We start from the raw sequence: 15,490 nt of genomic DNA, 5'->3' as shown, positions 1-15,490 counted from the left end.
GCTCAAAGTTATTCCCTGTGATGTGGAAGTCAGACAATAACTGCCTTTTTCTTAGGGGAATCCCCATGAATGCCTGCAGTACTTTTCCAGGACATGTGGCATCTGGTCTACTTGCCCAACATTCATGCAGACACTCCCTCAGCAACATCCTGCAGCATTTCTAATGTGTGTCTGGTAAGTCCTTGCTAGTGTGCAGATAGACGCTGTCATGAATATCATGCATGCAAGCATACTGTGCATGAGGATCATCATGACAATGTCCGTGTCCATCACTATTCCAGTGTACTGGTGAATTTCCTCATATGTACCCTGTAGTAGTCTAATCATCTGCAACTGGCTCTCCATCACTGTTCCCATGTAGTGGTGAAATTTCCTCATATGTACCTGTAGTAGTCTAATCATCTGCACCTGGCTCTCCATCGCTGTTCCCGTGTACTGGTGAAGTTCCACATATGTACCGTGTAGTAATCTAATCATCTGCACCTGGCTCTCAGTGGCAACAGCTTAAGCCTGAACTACAGCACAGCACATGTGCTGCTGTGCAGACAAAGCCTTGTGACTCTTTAAAATTAACTTTGAAAGATGCCTTCATTTGGCAAACCTGTGTACAGTCTGGACAGTAGAAAACTGAACCACAAGCATGGTTCTGCCTTCCACTCGAGGAGCCACTTGTCCACACAAGCTGTTTCCCCCTTTCTGGTACTGTCATGTCCTCATTATGCCTGATGTTTGAGCCTGTGTGAGTTGACTGTGGAGTTCATGATCTCCTTGGGTATAGGGGACCCTGCCAGTGCACTTTGCACCTGAATGCCACTGTCCCAAGACTGTGTTATAAGTATGACATTAAGGGTGCCATTGTTAACAGACATTTTGCTGTCAACATCAGCCTGCTGCAGGGTATCACAGCATCTGATCATTTATGGTACTGCAGCTGTCAGAAAATACATAATTATTTGATTAATTCTTACTGTGAAACACATCTGATTTAGTATTACATTCATGATGTTCATACTTACCACATGCTGTGTGCTGACGTGGTGGTACAGCTGATGCTCAGGGAGTACCTGAAGAGGAAGCATTTCAGTTATATGCACACATTTGCCATACCAAGGTACACATACCTTAAAGCTGTCAATGCCTAGAAAAGACTGACCTTCTGTACCAACTGTGTGGCCATTAAAGGTTTACCAGGCTACTAGTATTTCTGCTACATTGAATGAACTCATCACCCTGCTCCTCAGCATCATAGGAATCACCTCATAGAGAGAGCAGTTTCAGGGTGACTGATGGATCATATGACAGAAAAAACAAGAAGAATGCTTCATACTTATCAAATGATATATAAAAAATCAGTTTACTGTATAGCAAGATTATAAATTTTCATTCTGAAGGAGGTATGGACCCCTTTGAAATTGATTATATGTATAGATTTGCTGTCATGGGATTGCATGCAAATCTGATGAGCTCACCAGATCCAAACACAGTGAAAGTTTTAAAACAGGAGGAGAAGATGATTTTACTGGTTAGTCTAGCAGAAACATTTAGCTGCCAAGCAGGAATTGAAATGAAAGCAGAAGTAGACAAAAAAAGTCAGACTACAACTCAATGTACCAAAAAACAAAAGAAAGGATATAAACAGAAGGATCAGTGAGAAAGAAAGGGATGTGGAAAGTTCATAAATATTGTGGTAAGTACAGAGATCTCCTGAAACAACCTCATGTCGATTAGGATATGACAGAAATGGTTAAGGACAGGTGAACTGAAGCCAAAAGATAAAAAGTTAATAATGGCAGCCCAAGATAGTGGACTAAGTACACATTGGTTTAAAGGTCCATTGAATATGTGTGAGAAATGGGCAAATGAAGGTTCTGTAAAAAAAACAATTGAAAAGAGTTGCACATTTTGTTGCTAGGTATAATACACTAATGGTAGAGAAGTTGTATACTGAAAGGCACAGCAATGTGCCAAAACTGTTGCATTGGGTATTGTGCACGTGCTATAAGATTGCACTAGTTGAGCGGCATTGGAAACATGAACCACAAAGCATTATAGAGAATGACGAAGTTTATATCCCATGTGATCACTCATTACCAACAGTTCAAAATACAGACACGAGAAAACTGGAGATAAAAAAAAGACAGAATTAGCACTGATTATTGAAATTGCTGCACCCAGTGATTACAGTATCATACATACAGAAATATACAAAAGTCATAAAATATCAAGATTTACAGGCAGAAATAAGAGCAATGTGTAAGAAAGATAACCAGGCAGTTCCAATAGTAGTATGAGCAAACAAGTCTAATAAAAAAGATTTTGCAGTCGTGCTTAGATACGCAACCAGAATATGTAACATCATATGAATTGCAGATGGAGACAGCTCTGGGCTGATTTGTGAATGCTGTGAGGAGCACTTCTGGCTCACATCAAAGATGATTGAATTGTGATCTGATTTGACCAGGAAGAAAGGAAGTTATGTTTGGTGGGAAGCAAAGCTACCCTATTTTGGCAAGGAACAAATCTGGAGTCTACCCCCCTCCATTTGGGGTGTAGCCTAAATGTTCCACAGAGGTTGCATTGATTAAGTCCAGAAATCTCTGTTCACCCATGCTTGAGGATATTATGAGTTTCCCAGTTTAATGAGAAATGTCTGCAAAAAATGTGACTTATCAGTATAAAGGAGGCTTTTTTACTGACCTTTGTAATTCAGAGTCCCTGTTTGGTATACAAATGTGCAATGTACACTTCTGTTATAAGAAGTCAAGCTGTGCCTTTTACAGTTACTTTTCAATTGACAAAGATGCTCAGTTTGCAGCAAGCCTTACTACTTTCCACATTTTGTTGCTTGTTCCTACCACACCTGGTGCACTGAGCAACACTGGTTATATAGGCAGACAATATCCCACTTACATGCTAGCTTTAGAGTGGACAAGGAGACTATACGACTATGAGACTATGCAAGCTGTGCTGAACTTGGATGATGTCTCTGATTGAGAGAGACAGCCATTAAATCATGTCCCAAATAACATTCACCTCTTAAAGTAACCTATATGTCACAACAACAACAATTTGTGGAATATGTTTGGATTGTACGACTATGCATATAAAGGCGCAAGTGGTCATTAGTCTTGTATATACCTATGAGTCTATGAACCTATGAATCACTGATGCCTGAGTGTGGGATGGTGTTGAATGCCTTAGTGTGGTCTAGAGATGCAGTGTGCACTGTTTTGCCTCATCCATTGCTTCAGTAAATTTTAGAAGAAGTCAACCAGGTTAATTAGGGAGGACCAACTTTTGACAAATCTGGACTGGGCTGAGTCAAGAGTCAGGAGGTTATCTATACTCTTATATATTAATTCTATAATGATCCTTTCCATAGCCTTACGGAGGCGAATGTTCAGGCTTCTGGGGTTAAAATAACCTGGGTCCATTGAAGACCCACCTTTGTGCAAGGGAATGACTGTTACTGTCTTCCATTTATCCAGCATGAGCCCTTTTTGAGATTGATCTCGAGGTTATGTAGGGATCAGACAAGTTATATTTCAGGCTGACCACTAGGCAGCCTGGTATATTACATGGCCCCAAAGATGTAGTGGTCATGACCTTAAACAGCACTTTGAGAACTTGATCTTGGGTGATTTGCAATCACATGCTAATATCTGTACATACATACAGCATCAATTTACTTACATGATAGCATCTGTATATATATATATATATATATATATATATATATATATATGTGTATGTGTGTGTATGTGTGTGTGTATATATATATATATATATATATATATATATATATATATATATATATATATCGTACAGCACTACTGTGGTCAGCATCTGTACATGCCTACACCAGTTTTATAGTCACATGATAACATTTGTACATGCCTACAACACTGCTGTAGTATATAACAACATTCATACCTGCCAGCAGCAACACTGTGGTCATGCACCAACATTTGCCTCTGCTCATAGCATTAGTGCAGTCACCAAGCATCCATTCATGCCTTTAGCACCACTGTTGTCACATGCTGTTATAAGAACATGCCTAGATCAGAGTTGTAGATGCACTCTGGCATCTGTACATGTTTACACTGCCACTGCAATCACATAATAACATCAGTATTTACCTACAGAGCCACTATAATCACGTTAACATCAGTATTCACCCACAGTGCCATTGTAGTCAGATGCAAATATATTTATATATTGTCAGCATCATTGCAGTTACTTGCTGTTATTCATATATGTCCACAACAACAGTTTAGTCACATCCTGACACAACATTCTTACATGTATACAGCAACACTATAATCACATGGTGTACCTGTACATGTCTAAAGCACCACTGTACTCACCTGCTTACATTAAAACATGCCTACAGCTCTACTGTAGTTACATGATAACATCTGTACATACCTACAGCACCACTTTAGTCACATGCTAACTTACATCCGTACACACATACACATTATACATCTGTAAGTGCCTACAACACCACTGCACTCACCTGGTTACATCAGTACAGGCCTGCAGGGCCACAGTAGTAAAATAACATCTGCACATACACTTGTGTCACATCTAAACTACATCCCTACATGCATATACATTATATACATCTGTACATGCCTACAAAACCCCTGCACTCACCTGGTTACATCAGTACATGTCTACAGGTCCATCCACAGTAGTCACATAACAATGTCTGTACATACACTTTTGTCACATGCTATCATGCGTACATGCAGAGAGGACCACAATAGTCAGTATGTAACATTAAATACAGAGAAAATACTAATTTCATGAATTTGTATTGCCTGACTTAGGAATGGGGTTTATTCCCAGATTAAAGACCCACAATAATTAAATAAAATAAAATCTACATACCACTGCAGTTATTTTGTTGGACTCTACATTTGCTTAGAACACATTGCCCTGACAGCAGAGGAGCAACAGATCAGACTGCATGAATTTAAGGAACTCAGACAACTAAAGCATAATCATACCGATCCAATAATCCACCTTGTGAGTCTTACAGCCAGCTCTGCTTTGGAGATGAGACTCTTGCTTGTAACTTGTCAGTATATAAGGAGATGCTAGATAAGGTCCATGTAATTCTCATGTGTACAGTTTTGACTCTGTGACCACTGATGTGCTTGAGGCATCCCTGAGGCTGTAATGAGAGGTTTGGTATGTATACAATAACTAAAGACACAACTTATTCAACATTGTCAAAGTATTTCACAGATCAGATTATCACTGTAATCACATGCTGATATCTGTATGTGCATGGATATACTTTGTACTGTTCACTCCTTATTTTGTTCTTCTATTAAATCACCTGTAACAAGATAACAATTAGCCAGCAGTAATGCAAGTGAAAACCAGAGAATGCAGTTAATGACCTTCATGAATGACACATTAATTAACTCACTTAGCACCATAATATATCACTTTTCAAATGTGCTAACTACAATACAGTGATACAATCACTTTGCGATGAGTATAGTTCAGTAAGTGGGGAGTTCTGAATGTAGCAGATTTGAATTAATGCAGCTGTTCTGTATGTAGACAGACCGGAGAAGTTGCGAGATATGTCATGAAAATGTTGCATTCTTCTTTATTTGTTTCTAATGGCTGCGTTTTACATCTTGTCTTTATTTTTAAAATTTATTTCACATCATACTATACTTCTAAACCTAAATCAGATATTTTTATTTATGAAAATAACTAGCTTGTACTTCTATTAATTCTGTAATTGAAATCCAGTTTCATTAGTTATTATATATTAGAACATCAATATGCATTTCATCATTTTTTTTTTCTAGCACACTCTATCTTTTGTGAATCGGTAGCAGTACAGAGTGAAGTACCACAGACAAACCTCCTACCTCTCAGCCACACATGCAGGTTTTACAATGGATGTTCCATCCTGCAAACCTGTAGCCCTGTATCTGGGACAGAAAAATGGGACTTATCTGTCCTTGTTCTAGCATGCTGTCAGTATGCTTATTTATATATGTTTGGAAGTACAAAAACAATAATCTCTTGTAGCTCACCACCACCTTCATATTTTTATTCCTTCTCTACGTCTAACAAAAATGTGTAATAAGATATTATATGCAAGCATGTCTCTATGCTTGAAATCTATAAGGGCTTCACCAGTCTACAGAATCCAGTCTCATCCCAGGTCATTTTCATCTTCTATGATCTACAAGGCATACATCTTCAGACTAGAAAGGTCCTGGTCCTGGTGCCCAGTTTATGGACCTGCTCATATAATAGATAGGTTGTCTGTTTCTATGCTAACAATCTAACATAATCTAAGCATTTTGAACAAGTTTGACTCAAGCCATGAGAATGAAAAATGGAAACTAAAATTCTCCTTTTGATCTGTCTGAAGTGCAGTCTCAGATGTAAAGAATTTAGCAGAAAGGCTACGAATACATATTGACTCTATGACCCTGTGCTATGCAAAGTGTCATCCTTGTCTACATTCAGGTGTAAAAGAGAATTCCCATATCACAGTGTACCTCTGAGATATAGTGTTATGTGAAATTGCTGTCAAAATTGAAATTATGTGCACCTTGTCATTTGATCTATCTAGCTAGCTATAATCCATCTATTATCTATCGATCTATGTGGTGGAAGAGGAAGAAGAAGGAAAAGAGGAAGGGGAGAGAAACTGCGTGCATGCGTGTGTGCGTGTGTGTGCGTGTGTGTGCGTGTGTGTGTGTGTGTGTGTGTGTGTGTGTGTGTGTGTGTGTGTGGGTGTGTGTGTGCGCGCGCGTGCACATCTGTGTGTGAGCACACGTGTGTTTTTTCATGTGTGTGTACCAGTTTTTTAAATGTTGCTGAATATGAAAATGTATAAATCCGAATGGCTGGTGCTGAAGTAATTGAACTGCAAATCTTATCCAGAAGACTTTGATGACTGGAAATCCAGTCTAACATTCTGCTTAGTTACTGTTTAGTGTTTTGAGTACTCTAATTCTCTAACATGGTATAGAGACTAGGCTACTCATGACACTTACAAAGTTGTAGAACTAAGCCAGTTAGCCTGCTGTGTAGAGTCATCACATCAATTAACTTGCAAATAAACTGCAGTAGCATAGAGTTTTGTATTTTCAGACTGGTATGACTCCCGTATGTAGGATCTAAGGGAAGTAACTAGGGACTTCAGTACTTGACTTACAGGCAGAATGCTTTCTCTCTCTCTCTCTCTCTCTCTCTCTCTCTCTCAATATCTAGATCTCTCTCTCTTTCTCTCTTCCATATATATATATATATTATCAATAATACATAACTAGGTGTGGGTAATGTTAGTTTACCCAGTGCTGTTGTGGTTTGATGCTGATAGTGAAACTTGGCAGATCAAACAAAATAAGCCAGCAGTGACAGCTTTACTGACACACAAGTGGAACATTGTTATTATACAATGTCATTATTATAAAAGAAGAAATCAATGACCTTTTTAAATAATGCTAGGGTATCTGTCATCTTCTTCTTTAAGTTTTAATGCCTTCTTTTAAGTTCTGAGGATGGCTTCCTAATGTACTGCACATACATAGGACATGTAAGTGCTAACATTTGTACAGCATGTTAGGACAAATTGAATCAGTGCCACTTTTTTCCTTTAAGTAGTTAGGAGTGAGTATGCATCCAACTATTTATGCCAGACATTTACAGACTCCAGAATCTTGGGGGGGGGGATAAAAATAATAATTCTATGACTTTGTTTTGTGTGTTTCTTCCTCTGCCTCTGAAAAGCTGGAATGTTGCCCCCCCACCTGTTGTCATATGCATTTGTTTTATCCACTTAACACAATGGGGAACATGCTGGCTCTGGTTTTGTTTTTAATAACTATAGCTGGCTGTCTTATTACTTTGGACAATGCTTTATTTACAAGGGACCTTTCTGGTTGCTTTCTCTAATCATCATACAGATTTTTGTATGTTAGTTTGCTTTCAATACATAAGAAAAAAGGTATCCTGCAGTTTTCTTCCTGAGCTGAAACTGGTTCAGAATTTAGGCATGGTTATTGATCTATTTATCCATTGCCTAGGAAATTATATACTGAAATAATATAAAGAAATACTTCCATTCAGCATTTAAATATTTATGTGACTGTGTTAAAAGGCAGAAGCAAGAGCTGAAGCTAGCATTATTTTCATCTATCCAGATTTTCACAGAATGTCCAGATTTTTGCCTCAGAGTTTTGGTCTCTTCTTCATAAACTGAAAAGTTTTCTGGTGCATCCCTAATGAGTAAGGTCACTGAATAAATATATTTGAGTTTCAAACTTTGTAGCTTTCAAAAAGTGCAGGCTAATGCAAATTCTATTATTCTAGCAACCTGCTAAATATATGAGCGATATTTAAAATTTGTCCCTGATTTTGGTCCTTTGTCCACCATCATTTTTGGTTTTTGCCCGGTTTTCTTGTGCTTAGCTGTTTAGAGGTATGGAATTTAGACCTTCAAAAGTGTAAAGATGAAATGTACTAGACTTCCTCCACACTGCTTATTTCCCCCTTTGTGGAAGATGATTGGGTTGAAATTCACAATACGATGTTTAGCACCATAATATATCACCTTTCAAATGTGTTAACTACAATACAGTGATACAATCACTTTGCGATGAGTATAGTTCGGTAAGTGGGGATAATATCAGTTTGGAATAGATGTCTTTTGTTTAGTCTCCCCGCTTCCTCCCATAGATTGCAAAATACATAGTAGTTCTATGTGTGGTATACAAAGTTTCAGGCTTTTTAGTAATCAAATACAGACAAAATATGTGATGCTCATGGCATAAGGCTGGTGGTATTAGTTGCTGCTATCTGTACTGAAGGAAGAAGACATGCTATTAATAAATGTTAACAGTTTCTTTTTTCTTCACAATTTTGTTTATAAGCCTGTGAACAGGAAAGTGTTTATACCAAAGTTCTTATGGGAGACTTTAGGAAATTCATCATGAAAACAAACAGGACAGAGAAACTATTACTTGTGAAATGACAGACTAGATCTTAATTTCAAAAGTATATGAAGTTTGTACATTTTGTATTGCTCAGCAGCGTGTTGGTTTGACAGCCCCCAGAAGAATGGCAGCCTTCATATGTGTGTAGATTCCCCTCCCTTCTTAACAAGGAGATTATAAACTGTTATAGTGCCAAAAGGTACTAAAGAATTATTCACTCTGAGATGCTAATCTGGCAAAATCCTCATTTACAAAGAGAGAAACAACATTACTGTACTTAGTGGAATAGCACATAGTCAGAACAAATTCACCTACAGAAATCGTTGCAGCATTGACGGATTAAGACCATATTTATTTAATCAGACAAATAGCCACACTATCAGTTGCAATGCTTCAAAAATTGAACTGGCAGTTTACAGAATCCTAATTTTTCAGACTTAGTCTATAATAGCACCCCAAAACATAGAAATGGTATGTGACCAAACGGCAACAACTACATACTGTGGTCTATGAATTATTTCTTAACTTCTTAGACTTATTTCCAAGTTGCTTAATGTAAACGACATACGGCACTCACCTACAGATAAACAATAGACAAAACTCATCTACAGATATGAGCAGTCAAAATAAACCACTAAATTACTGCAGAAGAAACCCTCTACAATGGACAGTAGCATCTCTCACTACATGAAATACCTCATCAGGGTGCTAGGACATTGTATTTGAAATAGATTTTGCCCAGTTCACATCCTAATATAGCTTACTTTATAAATGTTTTTTTTTTTGTAATTCACAACTTAAAAAAAATAACTGGCATTTAAATCAAATTATTTCAAAAATTATTTTTAAAAGTTTTGAGACGTTCAAATCATTTTGCTTACAAAACACATTGCTATAAACATTTGCGATCTCTGTGCACTTGTTAATGTATACCATCTTTTAAAGATGTCTCTACATTTAATATGTGTGTAGAGCTATACTTCTAACCATTTTTGAAAACATTCCCATATTAACATTAATTTGAAAGAGAAACTGAAGTTTTTGCAATGCACACATATCGCGCAAACAATGAAGTAAGTTGGATTCATGGTTATTTTTCATAAGTTATGCTGATGGATATGTACACCGGCATTGCTGAAAAGCAAAGCCAGGAATTTTATTTCTGTATTCATGCGTAAGCATTAAACTTGAGTAGAATTGTTCCTCCTTTACCTTCTATGTATTATAACTAATCTGTTGCTTCCATGCTGCCCCTTTAATCCTGGCTATTCTTAGTGGCTTGCAATGCATGCAGGTTATTGCTGATTCCATGGTAACCTTTGATCCCGGTTATTTTTATGACTTTATTTATTCTGTCAATAAATCTTTCTACCGTATTATCGTCCTGTGGACAAAATGAAGTTATCCTTTTTAAGTCACACCTTGTGCTTTCCCCAAATGTTTGAATTAGTTGCAGTTGAAATGTTGGCAATTGACAGTCTTTTTGCTTCTGTTATCTCAGGCTTTATATCATGCATGGTTGTAAACATGATTGGTTCAGCAATAACACAAACAAATAATTTTTTGCATATCGAGACCTATAAAATATATGTTAAGGTCAGTCCATGCTACTCCAGGTAATACTGACATTTGGACAGATACATTTCCTCCCTGAGTGTGCTGCTTGATTACAGGACATACTTATTGGTTGAATCAGCATAATCAGTTTGTGGACCCCTCCCACAATTTTGATCAATTGCAATGCTCTTATACAACTCACTGGAAAAATTCATGCATGGTTCATAGTCAATCTCACTGCATGCAATATCTATTTAGGATACCTGACCATTGGATCTTAATCAGAATTATGATGGCTTTAGTCTAATGCAGCTAGACTAGTAAGTAAATGTAGGTAAATACTTAAAAGTTAATTTGTTTATTTGAATAAATCTTTGGCAAGGCATGTATTGGTTTGCTTGAACATCAGAAACACTCAGAGCATTAGCCAATATATTTAACTCATTCAGAAATGCTGTGACAGTTAATATGTTTATACATGTTTTTAAAATATAACAAATTGATTAAACCAATATACAGTAAGCAACACCTCATGCTCATTATTCCAGGCCAGAAAGTTTCAGGAATTATTACAAAAACTTCATTTTAAAGCAACAAAACTACATTTAAAAAAGAACTTAATTTCAGCACAATTATTTTCTGTGCAAAGATGCTTCCCTAAAATGTATCAGTACAAATACTTTGAAATCATGGTATGATGCAATTTTGCCTACCAATGTCAAATGCTGGAAATTACATAGATTGAAAAACTTGTAGTTTTTAAAAATCTCAGAATTAATCCATGTGCTTTTGTACGATCAGTGTTAGTGAGATGAGATACAGCAGACCCTGAATCAATGATACCAAAGACAAGCAATTTTGCTACAGCAGCAGCAGCATTCCTCACCACTAAAACAACCTGTTCCCTGCTCATTTATTTATACAGGCACAAACATGTATACATATATATTTGCACACACATTGACATGTATATCAAGAAGAGATGACTATACCATCCCAATCACTCATCTCTGTGCATGATGATAAGGAGGCTGTCCTATTAAATGACATATTGCATTTAGCTGCCCAGGAATGCAGAGCTACATTTTACAACAAAGAGAAGTCACCGATAATCACACATGCATATAAACACACAATGACATGCGTACTCAAACAGACATACACACGCACACACGCACACACACACGCACACACACACACACACACCCGCACACACACACACACGTGCGCACACACACACACACACACACACACACACACACACACACACACACACACACACACACACACACGTGCGCGCGCACACAGCAACAGACAGACAGATAGACACATGCACAACTGATTCCAGTCACTCAGCTCCTTACTTCCTTTTGGTTTCTACTGCTGCCAGGAAGGTTGTCTTATTTAAGAAATCCACATACAATTAGTTGCCTATGAGCTCCTTAATTCCCTTGGACTAGTGAAGCACAAAACTGACTCTGATGTGGAAAATAATAATTTCTATCTATATCTATCTATGTATCTATGTATATATATGGGTCTACTTCACATCACCTAAAACCCATTTGACTGACTTTCATTTCACCGAGACCAAATCACCTAATTCCAAAATACTGAAAACTCATTTGACTGAATCTCATTTCACTGAAAGCTTACGATGCTAAATTTCAAAAGACTAAATGTTAAACCATAAACTAAAATATTCACAACACTAATAACTACCACTTTCTAGACCTTAAAAACTTCTTACTTACCCTCTTAACAGAAACTGGACAATATAAAACCAAACTAACTGGGGGGCTACACCCCCTCCACTCACCCTAACTATATATACTACCTCCAGGATCACACTACAGTGCGGAAAAGGGCATATACCCTTTACTTGCCTTACAGTACTCTACACGCTGCCACTACAGCTGGGAACACACAAAAACTCTGCCATATTACTTGAGATACTTCCCATAAAAATGTAAAGAGACATACCCACATTTAAAAACACTATAACACTACTTTCTATATGACTATTGGTATTCTGACAGTTAGCACTTTTATCACAAACAACTCACAGGTGAATGGAAACCCACATCATGTCTATGGCTTACAATTCAGTGAAATGAGATTCAGTCAAATGAGTTTTCAGTATTTTGAAAATTAGGTGATTTGTTCTAAGTGAAATGAAAGTCAGTCAAATGGGTTTTAGATTATATGAAGTAGATCTATATACCTTTGGGGGGGTTTCCTTGGGGAGAAACACTTATGTGTCACGTACATACACTGATCAAGGAGTACTATTGCACATTATTACAGATAAGCACTGAACTAATCACAAAAAAACAGAAATAATGCATTTGATCTGTACGAATATTAGTTCTTAATGAAAACAGTTAAAGCAAATGTTGCTACAGACAGTCAGTCAGTTAACATGAGCCCTACTGTTTGTTATAGTATAGTTAATCAATGTTCAGAACTTCAAACAAAGAAGATTATCAGTCTCCTGTCATTGTGGACAGACTTAGAGAAGAGGCAGAGAGCCATTGTTGCATTTCCCTCACTTTCTCCTCAGCTGGATCATACCAGGTGTCTACAGTAACAGTGAACTAATAGCTTTTAAATGCACCATGAAAGTGGTCTAATATGTTCCCTATAAAATGGCCATGAATGAGATAAAGCATAACCTTGTTCTCCTGTGTGCACCATACAAGGGATCACCAGCGAGCACTAGCAGAGGCAATCATTCTCCTGAATCTCCTATGAAAATAATGTTGATTTCACAGAGAAGAGGATGGAAGCCTTTAAATTATGGTTGCAATATGATTTCTGCAGCACGGTCGCCCACAGTGAGAATAGGCAATAGGCTGCACATTATACTGCAGATTTTCTGCATCAGAATATAAAGACTCCTTGACATGCATGCCTCCTGACCTAATCTTTCTATGAGCTGCCGCATAGGTATACATTTCTGGAGTAAAAGAAGTGGGCTACCATTTGTTTGCTATGTTGTACAGAAGTGGAAAGCTATACTGGATAACTGGACAGCATTGTTAGGTGGAATAGCAGTATTATTTTGAATTATAATCAGGCCTTTGAGGCACACAGTGCTTTGAAAGTGTGTGTTTTCTCTAGCTTGCTAAAGATGTGTCACTATCATGTGCAGTACAAAAAGGCTAGCAACTGGAATATATGCATGTATCTCCTATTTATAGAAAGTACTATCAAGAAAGTATGCCACAATATCAAGACAACCTTTTTCTGTACATGCTTGTTACTGCTATAGTCCTCTTGTTGCCTCGCTAGTATATGCCTTGAATTGTGGTAATGAGTACAGCAGATATATAACTATACACCTCTTCATAATTTCTTACAGTAGGCCTGTACCAGTTATTAATGTGAGCACAGCTACACATTGCTATTGGCATGTATACTTGCTGCATGTATTTTCATATCTGCCCTTACAGTTATCATATGGCATATTACAAAAGCCTTCCTTTGTATTGTAGTATGGTCTATGAAGGTTGACACTTTTTCTATAGCTGTCATTGTACCAGTTCTAATAGTATACCATCTACAGCTCTCTACATCACTTCACATGTGTCTGCATATCCTGAGGACAAACTGCTAGGCAGATGTTGGACAATATCTGCCAATCTCAAACTGACTCTCTGCTACATGGTCTTAGAAGACATAAATGACATCTAGAAGAAATGGAGAAAAATGGAGATATGATAAAATCAGCAAAAGGAGAGAAGTATAGCTGGAACTGAATTCATCCTCAAGTCTTGGTGAGTACCTTCAAGAGTTGGACCCTGTTTTTCACAAGATCTCACCAAGACGACACTGATATATAGACTGTAATTTATATATTATATATCATGGACAGAAGTAGGTTAAAAATTAAAGAAGATAGCTGGGTGCACAAGTCTCAGGATAAAAAAGTGTGCAATCCTGGTAGGCACACTGGTACCAGGACTGAAAAAAATGACAGTGTAGAATGCTCAAGACATGGAAATATTCCTACAATGGGCCTAGATCAAGGCCGGGGGAGGATGGCCCCCCTATTGTAGAAGGAAGTAGCAGTCCACAAAAATTGCAAAAACTGATAGGCCAAAAAAGAACCATAGAGATGATAGAGTGGACTATTGAGGATAAGAAAGAACTTATGTATTGTCACTATCATGCAAGAAGCACAGATTTTTCAGACAAAAGATATACCAAAAGATTAAGCAAAGAATTAGAGGAAAGAAAAATACTTCCACAAGGAAAAACTGTCTATAGCTTCAAATAAAAAAAGGCTGTTCATTTATACATCAGATCTGGAAAAAAAACACTATATAGGGAAAAAAAAAGCAACTGACGAAGTGAAAAATTTAAAGAACAAAATTTATACATGTTTGAAGGGTATAAAAAGAAATATGAACATGGGAAAAAAAGAGAGATCTGATATGGTGCAATATTTATGAAAAGAAGAAAGCCAAATTAATCAACACAATAAAAGGCAGCCCTAAAGATATTCAAAGAGAAATATAGGCAAAGGCATCCAGATATGGAAAATTTTACAATTAAAAAAATAAGATCTCAAAGAGGGAATATAGAACAGAAGATTAGTCAAGTAGAAGTTAAAAAAATGGAAGCTGAAGTTATGGAATATTTGTGAAGTGAAGGATTTAGTGTAGAAGGTCCACAGGTCATATCACAGCATGCTGGAACAACTACTCCCCACTGTAAAGAGAAACAAGAGGAGCAGGAGACATCTGAAGAAGAAATATGGACATGGGAAAGAAAAAGAGATTTAACATGGTGCAACATTTATGCAAAGGATAAAGCAAAACTAATCAATGCAAAAAAGAGCAGCACCAAAAATATTTGAAGAAAAATACAGACAAAGACATCAGGATATGGAAAATGTTACAATACAAAAAAATAAATAAATAAAAATAAGAAAACAAACAGAA

Source organism: Protopterus annectens, chromosome 10.part0 (assembly GCF_019279795.1).
Source record: "Protopterus annectens isolate FY-2018-M chromosome 10.part0, PAN1.0, whole genome shotgun sequence".
Classification (NCBI taxonomy): domain Eukaryota; kingdom Metazoa; phylum Chordata; order Ceratodontiformes; family Protopteridae; genus Protopterus; species Protopterus annectens.
This window is presented reverse-complemented; position numbering follows the sequence as displayed.